Source organism: Nipponia nippon, unplaced genomic scaffold, assembly GCF_047370975.1.
Source record: "Nipponia nippon isolate SJK-2023a ecotype South Korea unplaced genomic scaffold, ASM4737097v1 scaffold_1, whole genome shotgun sequence".
Classification (NCBI taxonomy): domain Eukaryota; kingdom Metazoa; phylum Chordata; class Aves; order Pelecaniformes; family Threskiornithidae; genus Nipponia; species Nipponia nippon.
This window is the reverse complement of record NW_028262290.1, coordinates 64,454,658-64,471,356: the sequence shown is the minus strand read 5'-3', so window position 1 is coordinate 64,471,356 and position 16,699 is coordinate 64,454,658.

The following is a 16,699-nucleotide window of genomic DNA, read 5'->3' as shown; positions in this document are numbered from 1 at the left end:
TTCCTGTGTTTGAACAGGGGGAACAAATTAAAAGCCCAGGTTGTGTGGTAGCTTGAAAATAGTGCACATGGTGACTAAGACTCTTATCAGAGGCAGCACTGAAATAACATTTTCTGCTAAAGAGCTTGAAGAAATATGTTACAAAATTATTAATAATGCATTAAAATAAGCAAGAGCATAAAGGCAGCGATAGTTGAGCTGTGTACTCCCAGAGTTTGAGTGGAAAGGAAGAAGTGCTTGTAAGGCACAGACAAGGAGGTGGCTTCCAGATACAATTGCTCACAGCATTAAAAATAGTGCTGATAATAGAGGTTTGTTATTGCGGCTGGTAGTATTGTGCTGGAAAAAAAACACTGTGCAAAACAAAACAGGAAAATGGTGCATAAACCTCCCCCTTTTGAGAAACAGAGATCCAGCTCTGTCCTGGACACAGTGAGAACAGTAGTGGCAATCAGCCACTGAGACCTGCTGCACACCGGTGGCCGCCTTTGGAAATGAGCGACGGGGAGAAGTGGTAACACCTGCAAGCAGAGGGTCCTTCTCCCACCCTTCGAGAGGAGCTTTCAGACAGGGCCCTGCAAAACTTCCCAGCAGCCAGGCTGCAGTGTTTGCTCTGTAAAGTAAGGGTAGCAATGCGGCAATGTGATGCAGGCTGGCAATATGCAGTGGGGATGCTCATAGAGCAGATCTTAAGCTGCTGCTCGTAGTCTGCTGCACAGAGGAGAGATACTGGCCACACTGGGGTGCAAGTCAGACCCCCCAAAGTAGCGATATCCCAAGGCTAAAATTCAGGTTTGTGAATTTTCCCTCTCTTCCTTTAGAAAATACCCCCACAGCTTGGCAGGATATTGAGGTCCCCGTTCAGACCGAAGTGCTAGTAGCTTGTGTGTCCCTCTTCCTCCAAGCCGGTGCCTTCTTCCCCCAGCATCATTTCAGTGAAGTTTATGCTCAATATACGTGTACGCTCCGGGCCTGTGAGAAACCACCTTGAAGTCAATCAGGAAGCCAGGCAGAGCTGCATGCATAAGCACTTTATTATAACACGTGTTAGATGTATTATTATTATTAAACATATATCAGAGCTTTTGGTCTCGTTTGATTTTGTGAAAAGTGGGAAAAACAGTCCTCCAACACTGGCCTACACCTTTAAAAAGCTAATCTTCATGCTTTATTAATAAACATGTAAGTACACCACTGGTATCTTTACTGAGCATCATTCCCTCTGCACTCTGACATTACTTGAAAAGTATGTGCTGTTTGCCAGAGATTTCTTTTTCAATGTCATAATACTTCCAACCATGAGATAATATTGAGCAGCAGAAAAAGGACAGGTGACCTGCCAGAAGACTGAATAACCAAAAAGTGCCTTTGAATTAGACAAAAACGTTCTGCTTTCACTTCAAAAAAACCCCACACTGCTTCCCAGGTATGATCCAGATCTGTTATATACAGCAAAGTTGGTCAGTATAAATCTTTATTTTGTGTTTCAGAAGGTATGCAATAGAAAACCCATTCTAACAATAAATGCTAGTCACCTGAGGTCTATAGCTTGTTTTGCAGCTCAGAAAAAAAAAAGCCTCTGTTCACCCTTGGCCAACTGAGTTACATTTTCTGCTATTATTAATGCATTGCAAGGGTTTTTTTCATATCAATTTGAAATTATACATCTGGGAAATCCCAGTACAACGGCAGTCAATGCTTTGTTTCTCTGTGTGGCCCTTTGCAATTACTAGAATGTGCAAATATAATTTAGCGCAGGTAAAATTCAATCAGTCACCCCAAGCACAAAGAAATCTCCATCTCCCAGAAAAAAACCCAGAGAGTGTTTCCCTGCAAATGGCACAAGGGAGCTGTAAGAGTTTCTAAAACAAATTTATTAGAATATTTAAATTCAAGTTGTAATGGGAAATTTAGCTCAATAGGTGAGGTGGCAGCATGCTGAAACCCAAGCGAAGCAGGCAGACAGCGCTCAAGGCTGTAGCCTCGCTCAGATTACAGCCCTATTTCTGCTTACACAAGGCAATTGCAAAAACCAGGTGGGCAGGTTGGTTGAAAAGCAAACCCCAGGGGTGCAAGGGAGGGCCAGGGATACTGAGGGATGAAGAGGCTGCCGAGGACCGAGGGCAGAGGTGCAGCTCTCTTGCAGTGGCACCAGAGGTGGCGGGAGACATGGTTCTCCGCCACCGCCAGGCTCCCCACATGGCCATTTCCCAAGGACTTGCCGCCTGCCCAGCCCTGGGTGCTTGATGGAGCCTCAGGCCAGGCTTGCAAGCCTCAGGCCCAGGAGAGCTTAAAGCTTGAGGCAAAGCATGAGGGGGAAAGGCCAGCGGCACCCAGGCTGAACTGGAGGCTGCAGCCGGGGCAGCACGCTGCCTCCGCCGCCATCGCCAGACGGAGATGCCGAGCAGGCTTCCCTGGGCTGCCCGAGTGCCCACAGCTGCCAAATGCCTGGCACTGCATGCAGCCTGCCTGGAGATGGCCACTGGCATGACCAGAAATAGGTTTAGGGTTACAACTCTATGGTTTTTATAAGATTACACCACAATGAGGAGGTGTAGCTTAAAAAAAAAAAAAAAGTGGGGGAAGAAAAACACACAAAGTTTAAGGACTGCTGGATTTATGCTTCTCAAGCAACTCCAGCACCATAACGTTTTGCTTTTGTCAAGCAGCAAAGGCCGTCCTTCACCTCCCGCTACGTTCAGTGGGAGCTTTGTCGTTGCCTTCAAAGGAATCAGGATCAGGCCTCCAACGTGTTAATAAGTAACAAGAATTATGGAAAGAATTACATTTAATGTGAAGTCAGGCTGCCTGTGGTGATCGCACCATACAGCCTGTCACAGATCGCTTTGTGCTGGAAACCTACACCACGGACTGATCTGTGGATGAGACAACTGCAAGACACTTCTGCTTGGCAGGAATACGGAGGGAGAAGGAGACGAGAGACAAGTCAGCAGCGGCTGAGTGTGCATGGGGATGGTTGAAAAACTCCAGATACACAGCTCCACTTCTGAGGAGCTGAGAGCACCTTGGACATGGTGTGGAAGCAACAGCCTTTGCGCTTCCCAAACCCTCATGACCACCCTACCAATAAAAATGACTTGTTCTGCTTTTGTACGCCTAAAATCCCACTGCTCTGAAAGCGCCTGCCTCGACGTTAGCAAAGCACCCTTTTACAAGTACTTTGGAAAAGACAGTGAAACAGTTTTCTTTGTCACTTCCCTCTGAAAGAAGCATTCCTGAGTATCTCCTACAAGAATGAATCAGCAGAGGATCACATTACTCCAAAATATCTTCAAGCATACACAAAAAGGGGTGGGTGGATTGGGTCTAAGGTGACTCCCGTGTTGGCTCTTTGTCTGTGAGATTCACCTTGCGAAAGGTGTTCAGGCAATGTTTTTCTTTCATGTCCTCATAGCCCAAAGAAAGCCGTGACCACAGCAAGCGGACCTGCTGCAGCGTGCGGCAGAACATTAGGGCGCCCATTAAAGCTGAAAAGGAGCAGCCAGTGCAGGAGCAAGAGGGGCTTCTGCTTTTTGTGCATAGGGGAGAATGAGAAACTGCTGAGTTTCACAGCAATAAAAAGCAGAGCTGAGTGATAGCCCAATTTACTCATTCCCTAACCTGTGATTGCACCCAAACACGGTCCTTTTACCCATGGTGGGAAGTAAGGTTACTTCTGTGATCTTGCATCACCATCATTGAGCTATTTTCCACTCATCCGTCTAGCAGGTAGCCTGCGCACTGTGGCAACTGGTTTCCTTCACGGAATGGGCAGCTTTGAAAAACAGTCATTGTAGCCCCAAACTGACTACGGACGGTGTTTTCACAACCTTTCTGATCAAAAATGCGCCTACTTTCCTACCCACTCATTTTTCTGCTGCTCTGGACTTCACCTTTGATCTCAGTCTTTCCCTCCTTTTGCTCCTAGAGCAGCGTTGTGCCATTTCCTAGGAGTCCCTCCCTTCGTCCTTCTAAATCTCTCAGTCACATCCTGTTTTTATATCTTGCCCTAAACCTTTCCTTTTGACTATAACTTACAACTGACTGTATAAAACAACATCAATATTGTAACAGCCACTTTGGAGCTGTTGTGATGGAGCTTTCTAAATATGTGTGTTAAAATCTCTTATGAAATTTCAGGGCGGGGGTGAGGGTGGGAAGTGCCATGCACATCCAGGTGCTGCTGATGAAATTGTTTTCAAATTTTTTTGCGAAAAGTCCTAACTGGCCTGGAAATAGCAAAATGGAAAAAAGGTGCCTACAGTTATTCTGGGAAGCTCCCATGTTTCTATGACCCCTGCTTACCTTATGGATTGCTTTAATTCGGGGTACGATTTGCTCCTGGCATAGGCTGAGTAGTTGCACCCCCGCCTCTACAGTAAAAATCAGTGTTTCCTCTGGAAGTTAAAACATCCTGAGGAAGAGAAAGGAAAGCAAGAGAATTTATCAGACGGAGCCTGACACATCGTAAAGATGCAGCATGGTGATCAGGTATCATTCTAACACACTCGCTGCTCTACACCACTCAAAATTTTATGACCACAAAAACAACCCACGCATACATGCCAAAGTGTGACTAGCTGAAGACAGCTCTCAGCATGTTAGCTTCATTTCGCTCAAGAGACAAACAAGAGATCACAAATGAAACTGCCTACACCATACTGATGTGAGCAGTAATGGAGGGTTTTGCCAGTGAGTCAACGCGGCTACCAAACCCAGCGCTTTCCTTTCGTGGCTTATAGTACCTGTAAAGCCTTCGGCCTAAAAGCCAATCAAATAAGACACCGAGTCACTTAGTTGCCACCTAGAGACACATAGCAAAAGCAGCCACTGTATGAATAGTTGATGCAAACATTTTGTTCACAGTTAATTCAGAACGAATAACACAGAATCATATGGTTACTTCCGCGCCCAGGTACAGCAAGATCTGTAATGCATAAAATTGATGCTAAATGCATAAAATCTCCTGCTTGGAGCATCAAAACATAGTCATGGCCTTGAATGCTGATGTTAAATCCGAAGTATATTCCACATATCACATGGACTGCAGTTAACATTAACAGCTTTCCGCTGCAACTGTTACGTTGCTGTAATTGGGCAGACACTGTCTGGGGATTTCTTCAGAGACCTATTTTTCAATTAAAGTTTAATTTTCAAGTAAAAGGGTTTGTACAGAACAAGACTGTGTGTGCACCTCATTGTTGCACTGTTTCAGAACACGAGACTTCTTGGTTTATTATTTCTAGGATGGTGCAGGGGAAAAACAAAAGAAATAAAGGCAGGATGATGCTTTTTTCCAAACTCCCTTCCAGGTCCAGGATGAAACAGCTGTCCCGGTCGGTGTTCACAGGCATGTGGTCAGGCTTGTCTGACACACTATGAGTTGGCTTAACAAGGAGAAACCCATTCTCTTCCCGAGTGAAGGCAAACAGGAAGAAAAGCCACCAAGAAAACAAGAGAGGTGTTAGTCAAGCAAAATGAGAGTTGCTCGTCTAGCAGGGCAGTCTAGATGTAGCGTTTAGGCTACCTAACTCCTCTGGTATTCCTATACACCAGCCTGGAGGCAGGGAAGGGAATAACCCAACAAGATAAGCATACCCCAGTAGTCCTGTGAATGCCTGCGATACCTCCTGCCACTCCTGCTCCCCCCGTGTGCCCACCTCTCGGGGAGTGTGGGTGCCCGCAGGCGCCTCTATGGGTCCCTTTGGTGGAGCTCAGGTGCACGCAGGAAGACGACTCTCCCCTCCGGGTCCAGACAGTCGCTCCTAAGCATTGCAGGGAAAATCCATTACTGCTTCCCGGTGTCAAACAGTTAAACCAGCCGGATTTGGGGATCTAGAAAATGAGCAGGATGAGATAACTACATTTGCGAGAACATTTGTTTTGAATCCAAACCATTTCCCCAAGTGTATTAATATGAATTACCAGGAGATTGTCTGAGGATTTATATGTGTAGTATTCCAAGATAAAAAAAAAAGAAAAAGCCTGAGCAGGAATAGTCAGTTTTAAATTAAGATAAATTACTCCGAGTTTCTTTTTAAAATATACGCATGTCCATTGTTTACTATAGTAGAGTTCAAAATGCTGAACGTGTCTGCTGAGAGCATATACGCCTCCCTTGGAAAACTCTGCTCTAGTTATTTGAAAGACAGCCTGATAACACTGGAAGGAAAAAAAGCGGGGGGGGGGGGGAATGAAAAAGAAAAGGAATGAAAGAAAGTGGGAAAGAAAGAGAGGGAGCGAGAATACACAGCATTATTGACAATTGCTAATCTTGGGGGGGCTGAGTGTTTTAGGCGTAAAGTAGAAATTAAATTTTGCCAAGATGTACCAGAGTACAGTCCCTCTCCATTTACATAATCAAATAAAAGGTAAGATTCAGCAGCATGAATATTCGACCTGCCAGTAAACTGTTTGTATCTTAGTGAGAAATAGAGAGAGAGAAAAAAAAATTTCTTTAGGAAGTTAGCTCTTTCTCATACAGTTCATATTATACGTGGCACAGGCAGCAGATATAGAATTTGCTACAATATATTAGTTTGATAACATTGTAGAGGGTTTCTCATCAAAATACAGAGATGGGGAATTATAGTTCCAAGGCCTAATTTAATAACAAAGTATGCTGTTGTTAAAACCATTTTTTGCCTGCGCTCTATAAGCAATGTGTGCATTGTATGAAGAATCTGGGAAGAAAAATTGAAGAATTATGCAGACAAATACTGGTATGTGGCCAGAGCTTAGGAAAACATGTAGCTGCCTCTCAGTGTCCTTATTGCCCATAAAAGAACATTTCACACGGTCAACAGCTCAAATTTATGTGGACCCTTAGGGGTAAATTTTCAGTACAGTGAATAGGAACTCACACACACAATTGCGTTATTGTTAATGGGAGTTGTGTGGCTACTTCTTCCACTCAGTGCTAAAAATGTGCCCCTTGCTGTAGAAAGCTAAGTATATACAGACCACTCCTGCTCCCACTCTTCTTCTCTGTCAGCAGTCCCAGAGGAGCAATGGAGAGAGTGGCCCAGAAAATCCTTGCCTTGCGTCTTCTCCTCCCGTCGCACCGCTGACACAAGCGTTGGGAGGGCACATCCCTCCCTCCCCCGTAAGGACTGCAGGACAGAAGCACAACACCCGTGATGCTCTTGCCCTTTCCCCATTGCTGACTGCAGGTGAGCCTTCCCATGCATCCCTCTCTTCCTGCCCAGAAACGTGCCACCGTCTCCGTTGTGGTTTAACTGCTGGAGACCTTCCAATGGGTGTAGCATGTTTTCGTGCCCCTTTTTTCCCTCGGGTGTAGCCAACACCAGGAGGGTCTTGCCTCCACTGAGTTTGCTGGTAACAGATCTTTTTTCTTGGTGCCTGTTTCCAGCTCTTACCCCTGTGGTATTTCTCCAGCGATGCTGGCTGCACTGCATCCAAATAACCATCCAGTGACGACTCCAGCATGATGAACTAAGACCAGCGCAGGAGGGTTATGAGTTGAAAGAATAGTTTGAAAACAGGTAACCGACAAAAACTTGCCAATAAGTATGAGACTTGGCAAAAGAGGTCCAATTTTCTTTACTGTAACTAAGCTTTAGGGTGACATCCTAAAGCTTTTATCAGCAAGTCTGAGGGCGAGAAGTTTCACTTACATGTGTTTCTCCCCTAATCACCTGGCTACAGGCACTAGGACCTGCATACCAACGCCAGATATTGCAAAATTTGGAATGAGATCGTGAATGTCAACACCACCAGAAGCTGCTGTGCACTGGCAAGCTACTTTGCTCTGATAGCTTGAACATCCACAAGAGCTTTGTGGCAGTTGGTCACACACACCGTCCATATTACTATATCCCCATGCTTGGTTGTGAGGCTGGATGTGTAGCTGCCCTCTGTGGCTGGGAGCGCACCCACCCAGGCAACAAGAGCCTGTCTTTCTATCATACCCCGACCTGAAGCGTAGTTGAGAGGGCTCCAGTGATTGGGTTGCTGATGGGTGCAGTTGAAGCCCACTTGTGCCAGGCTGATGGCTAATGTGTTTCCAACCATGAAGTCAGGTGCTCTGCTCTGGTTTATGAGGTCTATAGGATGGAGCAGTGATTTCTTTAAACTTGGTCACAATACTACATAGCATTTCAGAAATGAGATGTTGGCAACATCTAGTCAATGTTATAATCTTATTTTTATTTATCTGCCAAGAAGTACAAAAAATCAGCAATGCAGAAGGTGCTCCTCCCTCTCAGTACTGCTTGGACATCATTTGTGAATGGACCACATTCATGGAGAGAAAGCATAACTTACTACGTGCAGATGTGAGACCATTCCGCACACAGTCTCTCCTCTCTGTGAAGTAATGAGATCCCACATAACAGCAAGAAGGTCTCGCATGGAGGGAAACGCATGGCCAAGAAGGTAACTGATGTTCCATATAATTTTTGTAGGGTCATCTTTGTAACCCATACCACAGAGTCCTCCTGCGTGATGGAGGAAGAGCTTCACAACCAAGCCTCCTGTTTGTTTTTTGCAGCACTGGCTAGAGATCAGATACCAATATTATTTGCTACCATTTAATTTCTTTCTTTTTAATTAGATGTGTTAGGTACTCAGAATCTTGTTTGGGATTGGTTCCACAGCCCATCATATTTCTTAAACTATGATAGGACAATTGGCCATTAATTCAAAGCAGTGCTAATAATGGTTGCTACAGCTACTAGGAGAAACAAATGGGAAGGCTGTGGAAAGGCCTCTCCACTTTTAACCCCCTTGATACGAATTTAGATTTAAGTTAGACAAACAAAAACCTCAATGTCTCAATTATACTTTGTTTAATCGTATGATTGCCTTTGCCCTATATTAATTGTAAGCACATGAGGAAACAAAGAATTGATAGACTGGGGGGGGGGGGGGGGGTGTGGACATTATCTAGGAACAGATATATACCTTCCGTGCCTTGCCATGCCATACACCTTCCAAATTACAGCCAGAGGAGGCTGCCCAGAGTCGTTCCCTGAGCAAGGCTGTGGCACTGAGGACCTTGTAAGCTGGGATCCTCCCGCCAAGCCGACCTCGGTGAGGAACAGAAGGCTAGGCGACCATACCAGCATCTTGTACCACGCAGAGAGAGCAGGCTGTGGCAGACAATAACAGGGCTCACGGGGGCAGGGGGGGAGTTGCCTGTCTCACAACACAAGCCCTGAATATTCTGAGATTTCGTTCTTTCAAGTAATCTTGCCCACCTTTTCCCCTCCCTCCCTTCTTCATTTTCTTCTTCGACGTGCAGCCCTGCTCCGGTGTACTGCCTGAGTGGGAATTGCCTACAGGTCCTGATGTAATAGCTGTGCCATATGGTCCCTTCTCACAGCGGGAAGGTGGAAAAATCCAGAAGGAAAAAAAAACCAACAGCAACCCTGGAAAACTTTATGTAGCAGCTCAGCAGAACTACAGCTGTGGCCACAAACAGAGGCAACAACTGGAATATTACGCATGATGCATAGGGCACGGCAACAGCACACAGCCTCCCCAGAAGGCAGCTGAGCTTTATGTCCCATTTAACTGAGAAACCTCCCCGCGTACCGTAAAGCTCCATTAAAGCACACAAGCAGGTGTGGCAACCCTGGTGTTTTCAGTGGTAGATCACTCGGCTCCTCTTGCCTCCAAAGTACCCTCCACTGGCTGCCTTTCTCCAGGTGTTTGCAGAGGAACCTAATGAGACTGATTGGGACATGCTGATCAGCTTTCATTATAAGCTGTTCTCTAGCAGTCCGATTAATCAAAATAATGGTATGTGCTGTGCATGTATTTTATGGCTGTACCCAGTTTTGCTTTCAAAACTAAAATAAGACACCTGTTTTCCCCACCCTGTCTTGCTGAGTAGTCCCTTTAAGAGCATAACCTTGTTATCAAATATATGATATACCATCAGAGCTGGGGAGCTTCATACGCACATAAATATCACTCTTCCAGTTTGTGCTTTTTATACTAGCAGAAGAATCTAATGGAAATAAATTCAGTCCATGGGTCAATTACAGGCTTATTTTCATATTTATGGACTTAATACTTCCACACACAAAAAGATTCTAATGATAGCCTAAGGCACAGAGTAATCAAAACAACAGCTATTGAAAGGGAAGGAACCAAAGAAAAGTACCACTTTGAAATTCTACCCCCATCTCCTGATATTGTTACATACACTACATAAAAAATGCTTTTTCACAAATGAGTACGATTTTTACCTACTTACCGTCAGTGTAATGTTCAAAAGAAACCAAAGGCAAGAGTTGTTACCGGAACAAAAGCCACACTTTTTCCACCTCCAAATTCAAGAAATTAACGCTTTGCTATGAAAAAATCAAATCTTCTCCTTTCTTCTTCTTCCTCCTTGCCCCTGTGTCGGTTAGTAAAGGAGGAAGGATTTCATGCTTCCTTCACAGACTAGGGTTGTCCACATGCCCTGCAGTGACTGAAGGATCCCAGAGGCATCCTCCCATGAGGGACAGCAGGTGCCCATTCCTCGCTGACCAGCTGCATATGTCTTTGGAGGCTTCACTGCTGCCTAGGGGAAGAAGGAGAGGGCAAGACTAGCTTTAGCTTACTCTGTAGAGCTGCCAGGATAGGCAGCGGAGAGGTATGGACTTCAGAGGGGCTAAAGGAGCTGTTGCCCTGCCCTGCCCTTCCCTGCCCTGCCCTGTGGAGGGGCCCCTTCTCCCCTGATGCTGCCTATGGAGGTCACACAAGAGGCACCCCTTCCCCTGCTGCTATCACTTGAAGCAGCCCCCTCCAAGATAATTCAGAAATCTCCTCTTAAGTATCAGCAGTGCATATAGGTATTTGTTATCCCAGCTTGTTTTCGTGTATATTTTATGTACCAAGCAAGGATGTATGAAGAAAGAAGCGAGCATGTTTAAGCTTTCGATGCCAACTGAAGCAAGATAGACTGCACAAGCTATCACTGAGCACTTCATGCATTGCAACTTCATCGCGTTGTTTCTTGAGTTAGTTATTTATTAACAGTCACTGGATTGGAGCATCTTGCATTTGATTAGATAAATGATATGTTGTTACTTGGAGCATTTTGTGAAGTCGTAATAATCTCTATTGACAACGCATCTATTAGTTTGGCACAATGTTTTCTAGCCATCAAGAGGATTTTTATGGATCTGAATTCAATGCAAAGGGCCCTAAACCTCAAGCCTTAGTTCTCTAGAAATCTGACATGAGAAATAGCAAAAGAAAATGAAATATTTTCCTCATTTGCTGATTATTTCCACAGCCCCTGAATGCCTATGAATAAACTCTGCCACACCACCTGACACAAGAAAAATAGCCACACAGGAAGCTTAATATTTGCTGTAACCTCAGTTTCCTGGAGCTGGAGCGCTCCCTTAAATAATTTACAGCTCTAAAAGTGAGATAAGACTATCTCCAGTTCTGGCTTTGTTGTCTGTCCTGGGTTATTCTAAACCACTTTCTGCAAGGGACATCCATCATTACAGACCCAGCTTTACCTTCATCCCACATAGACATCTGAGAGACAGCGACTGGAAAGAATGCCAGAACTGGAGATAGTCTGATGTCATTTTAATGATTGTAAATTATTTAAAGAAGAATACCACAGCCAGGGTCCCAGTCATTTGAAAGTGTTTGCTAAAATGTCTAAGAGGTCTTGAGCGACAATCTCTAGTACACATATGCAATGAAAATAAGGTTAACGACTCTCATTTGAGAGGGAAAAAGTACAGAGGGCAGGAGAGCAATTGTTCAATTTTACGCTGCAGGACCCTCAATAAAGAAGGGAACGACTCCACTCAGGAACGACTCCATCAATTTTTGCTACATTCCAGTAGCATTAATAAGATCAATGGTATTAAAAGCAATAAAACACCCAGTCTACGTAGGACCCCAACTTTTACCCGCTACACTCAACATATTAACTTCAGCTGACATCGCTGGTATCTAGCATCAGATTTGCTGGGGTGCAGGGGGCAGAGAAGTTCCAGAAGCTGCCAAAACAGTTTTGCTGCAGCTAGAAATGAAGCAAGAAGGGAAGAATTACGAGGACAGTAACAACTGTTGTGATAGATTTGGATATGAAACTGCCCTGGCATCTCTGACCCTAGACTGAGCTTAGTGGTGGGCAGTGGGGAGCTTCCTAACCCTGAGGGTGAGAAGGTAGAGGGGCACCACAAAGAGCACCAAGCTGACCTCTTGCCTCAGGAACCGAAATGGCTTGGACTGTGATCTTTTCAACTGCCTTCTCCAAAAGGAAATTTTAAAGACAGTGCAGTAACTGAAAAGACACTGGCAATGTCAAGAAATGCTTTCTACGCAGTATTACAAACTCTTTCACCGCAGATTACAGCATGTATCTTCTCTGCCATACAGGCATTATCTCATCTCTTTAAAAGACAGGTAGGTTCAGCCACAGAGAGGTCATATCCAAAGCCACATACAGAGCTGGGAATTAGGACCCATCAAGTTGCACTATGGCAATGTAAGACATGGTAACTGTTGACTTCAGTGGGAAGCCCAGCATAAAAAAAAAAAAAAAAAAAAAAAGACGGCCTACTGTCATTTGAGGAGTTTTCCACTTCCACACATGTGCTCAGGGCACTATATATTGGCTCCAGGTCCCCAAACCATGGGAAATGGCAGGCTTCCTGCACGGCTGCTTCAGTTGTGTTCCTCATTTCAGGCCATTGTTCCAGACTGTATCTTTTGTTTGGGCCTTGGCAGGCAGTAAGACAGAGAATGCTAATGAATGTCTTCGCTCCGAGCACAATATGAGAGAGGCATCTCATTTTCATTTTCTTTCCTGTGACTCTTGAGTTTTAAACTTGAGCTATGCAATGAAAATGGATTCCCCTTAAAATGATGGGCTCTCCCCTTGGTGCAGCTAGTCGAAAGACACTGGATAAGCCACTTCTCAGGCAAACCTACACAGCCTTAAATGTTAGAGAGCAATACAGACATGCAATTTATTGTTGCAGAATGGAAACTCTTGGATATTTATTGGTAAAAACAGAAAATTCCTCTTCTACAATTTAGACCTCAAGTACCAGCTGTACGTAGGAGATTTAATACAGGTGATTGTGTTGCTTCAAAATTGGTAGGAGAAGCTGGCATCATCATAACAACACCTCTGGCTTCAGCTTGTTTCACCTAAATTTTTACCTCAAGAATCATGGGTAGTTTCCTGACTTTTGGAGAGGTTCTCGGTGGTGGTTGACAGCAGCACCCTCAGCAACCCTGCTTATCCCAAATCTGCAAAGTAAGAGACTCCCTTTTATACGTATATATACATTTCATCTGGCATTGCAGAGAAGTCAGTTTATCCTGGATTGATCATACTTGTCTGGTGTAGGCAGAACTCCTAGTTTTCTAAAATTCTCAGGAAACGCAACCAGGAGTTTGATGCCTAATTAAATCATCTCCCCCAAATTTCTGGCCCTCTGCTGGCTGAGATTTTCAGAAAGTGTGCAAAGAATGGATCTGACTTTCAGCAGGCAGTGTTGAGCATCCGCAGCCACCACCGCCTCCCAGGGAGCTCCCGCCTGTTTGACAGTTTTGAAAATCATCAAGTCATTAAGCTACTATTTAAATTAAGAGCAAGGACCTAATTTTAGGTACCTGTATCTGAAATCTGTGTGCACTCGCTGCCATCACTTCAAAATTCCTAGCACTAGGGACAGAACAGGACTTCCTCAATCCTAACTTCATACATCAGCTCATATAGCCTTGACCATCCCTTTTGGTTCCTTTTCTTAGTGAAGTTGCCTGTGCCCACCCCTTTCCTGAGTCTTAAAATAAAATAAGCATCTTGGGTGATTTGCATTTATGTGCAGATAGTCTGTGTGTATGTGTGTACACATACGCTTGCACATGTGCGTATCTAAATCAAAGTACTTAAAAAGCTTTACTATGTCTTAATACATACTGTATATCATCAGTGGAAGTTTTCACTGTGTTCATAGAAAGGTGTGTGTGTCTCTGTGTGTGTGTGTATGACAGAGAAAGAAAGAGCAAGAGAGACAGACGGAGAGAGGGAGAGAGAGTGCACCAGGAATTATCTATGCATAAAGAAATTAAAAGAGAATATTTTTCCAGAGCAATTGAAGCCCATCTCCTGAACAATGACGACAGCTCCTCATTTTCGACAACAATAGAGGGCACGTAGGAGTCAGCTCATTAGAATATCTGTGGCTCTTTTCTGTTCTCTCTGCATTAAGCCCCCATAATGTCAGTTGTCACTTATTAATGACAATTAACTAGTAATCAGCAGTGAGACTCTTCGAGGTGGTCCTTGCCTGACAGGTGAAGAAAGAGAACATTGCGTAGTGCCATGCAGTGACATGGAACCTTCAAAGGGAGCACGGCATTTCCATAAATTATTTCAGAAAGAAATTTGCTTTTAGACATTCTCTTTAAAGCATTAGGATCTTTAACCCTAGAAGGACTATACAGTTGCAGCTGTCCTCCCTCCCCCCCTCCCCTTATCACTAGTATTGGATAAAATTGGAAGGCAGCCTGATCTGTCATGTAACCCAATTCCCATCTGGGGCTGGAATAGCTATCAACCCACTCTGCTGAAACTATAAATACCTTCCCTTGATACTCAACCTTAAGTGCTCACTTAAAATGATGCCCAGATATCAATAGTGAAGTTGCCAACTGAGAGCAGCTAGGTGGATGGCCAGTAGATACTGCGACACATCTATTATAATGTCTTTAAAAATTAAATTACTTGCAAGCGCTCAATTTATGTACATGCGTAGCCTATAAAATTGCACCACCTTCTCCCCTGTTTCTGACGGCTTTTACATCCGCTTGTTATGTCTTGTCTTAAAGAAGGTGGCAACTACTGTTACTGTGTGGCTTTACAGCAACCAGCATACTCAGTGCCCTGGACCCTGATTGCTATTGCAATACAAATTTGGTATAGTTACTGCTCTTAGAAAGACTGAAGTGGGAAGAAAACCCAACCACCAGCAACAAAACAACTGTTAAATTTCCCTCATGCAAAGTTTTCCTCTTTGCTTCTCTTGCTGTCTTATGCAACGCCAGGTAAAGAGCACCCACCATCACGTTTCATTCAAACTCTTTGCTCAGGCTTCCCTCCTTATCTCTCCTCCTTCTCCCTGACCCTCCAGCTTTTGAACAGACAATGCCGTGAAGTCTTTACATTGAGTACTTCAGCTGTCCACTACAAAACCTTGTTTCCTTCCCAAGACAAATTCAGCCTCATTCCATGTTTTTTTGCAAGAGGTCAGAGAGGTTCCCAAACATCACTCAGGCATGCTCATATCTCCCAGCACAGAGCCCCTTTGAGCTTCACCTAGCTAGGTCCCCTTTTGTTTCCCAACAGGCAAACAGGCCTTCCAGCCTTTCCCTTTTCACTCTTCTCAGTCCTAGCTTTCAAAATCCCTGTCCTCTGCTCTGGTTAATAGCAATTATTCTCCTATCATTTCTTTTCCCCATCTTTTCCTTCTTCTCACAGTGGATCTCCAAGCTCCAATTCTTTTTTGTGCTGCTTTTACCCTTTTGATGGCTGCTGATCGTTAGACTCTGCTCTTAGTTGTTCTTCGGTCCTATTTCTTCTTTGTACTTTTCCAGATTCCCAGTTGTCAAAGCACACTTTAAAAATGTGAAATGTGACACTCACCAACCCCCAAAACTCGGGCGGAGGATCCCCATGCAATGTTAAGTCTAGACCTGCTGCCTTTTTTAGAGCAAAGCTATCTAATTTTTCACATTATCGCGCCACAGAAAAGTAGTGATGAGAAATAGTAGAGACAGTTAATGCTAAATGCTACAAACTTTAGCAAGATAGCACTTTAGAGGCAGCTAAGAATACAACTCTTCCTTGAACATAAAGACACACATGACTGCAAAAAGAAATGTGCTATACAGTGCATCCTTGAACCACTTTTTATCATCATGCTACACACTCGGATACTACTATATATAATTATTAATACAGCACGGCCATTGCAAACATGCTGAGTGTGTTTGACCTTGGACGGCCAAGTAATATACCAATTGTGGGCAGTGTCTGAGCCTGCAGTGTTTTTTAGAGACAGCATTTGCACATTAATAAACTTAAAGCGTGTTTACTGTGAGAATTTTCCAGTTAAACCATTATAGTTACACTGGTAGCATTAGGCAGTTTCCCCGCCACAGAAGCCCTGGGCAGTTTTCCTTATTACGGAATAAAAGTGGCTTTTTCCAGTTTGGCTTAAATTGCTTCCAAAGTACTTTAGTCTAAATTGAAAAAAAGTCCAGAATGAAAATGCCTAGGGAGTGACTTATACCAGTGAGAAAAGCCATTAATGAATCTCACATCCTACCTACAACGGGTCTAGCTTTCCCTTGGAACACGGGATGAACAGAAGTGATCTACTACACAACTTTTTCACCTTTCTAAGTACTAAGTAATGAGATGTCAAAGACCCTGAAGCCAAAGGGCAGCATTTTCAAGAGCCACTTCTTGTATTGCCGGGCATAGCGGGTTAAGCTGAAGTGAAGTGGTCGTCGGAAAACATACAACTTTGTATCCCTTTATCATGATCAAAATCCCCTGCTACACCACTCGTCTCCCTCCCAGTCCACCCTCAAACTGCTTGCAGAACGATGGTCACTTGCAGAGCCACTGTGCCAGTTCTCCTAGCTATGCTAGAGACTGGGGGGAGAGCGTGGAGAAGAGGATGTTCTTGACACT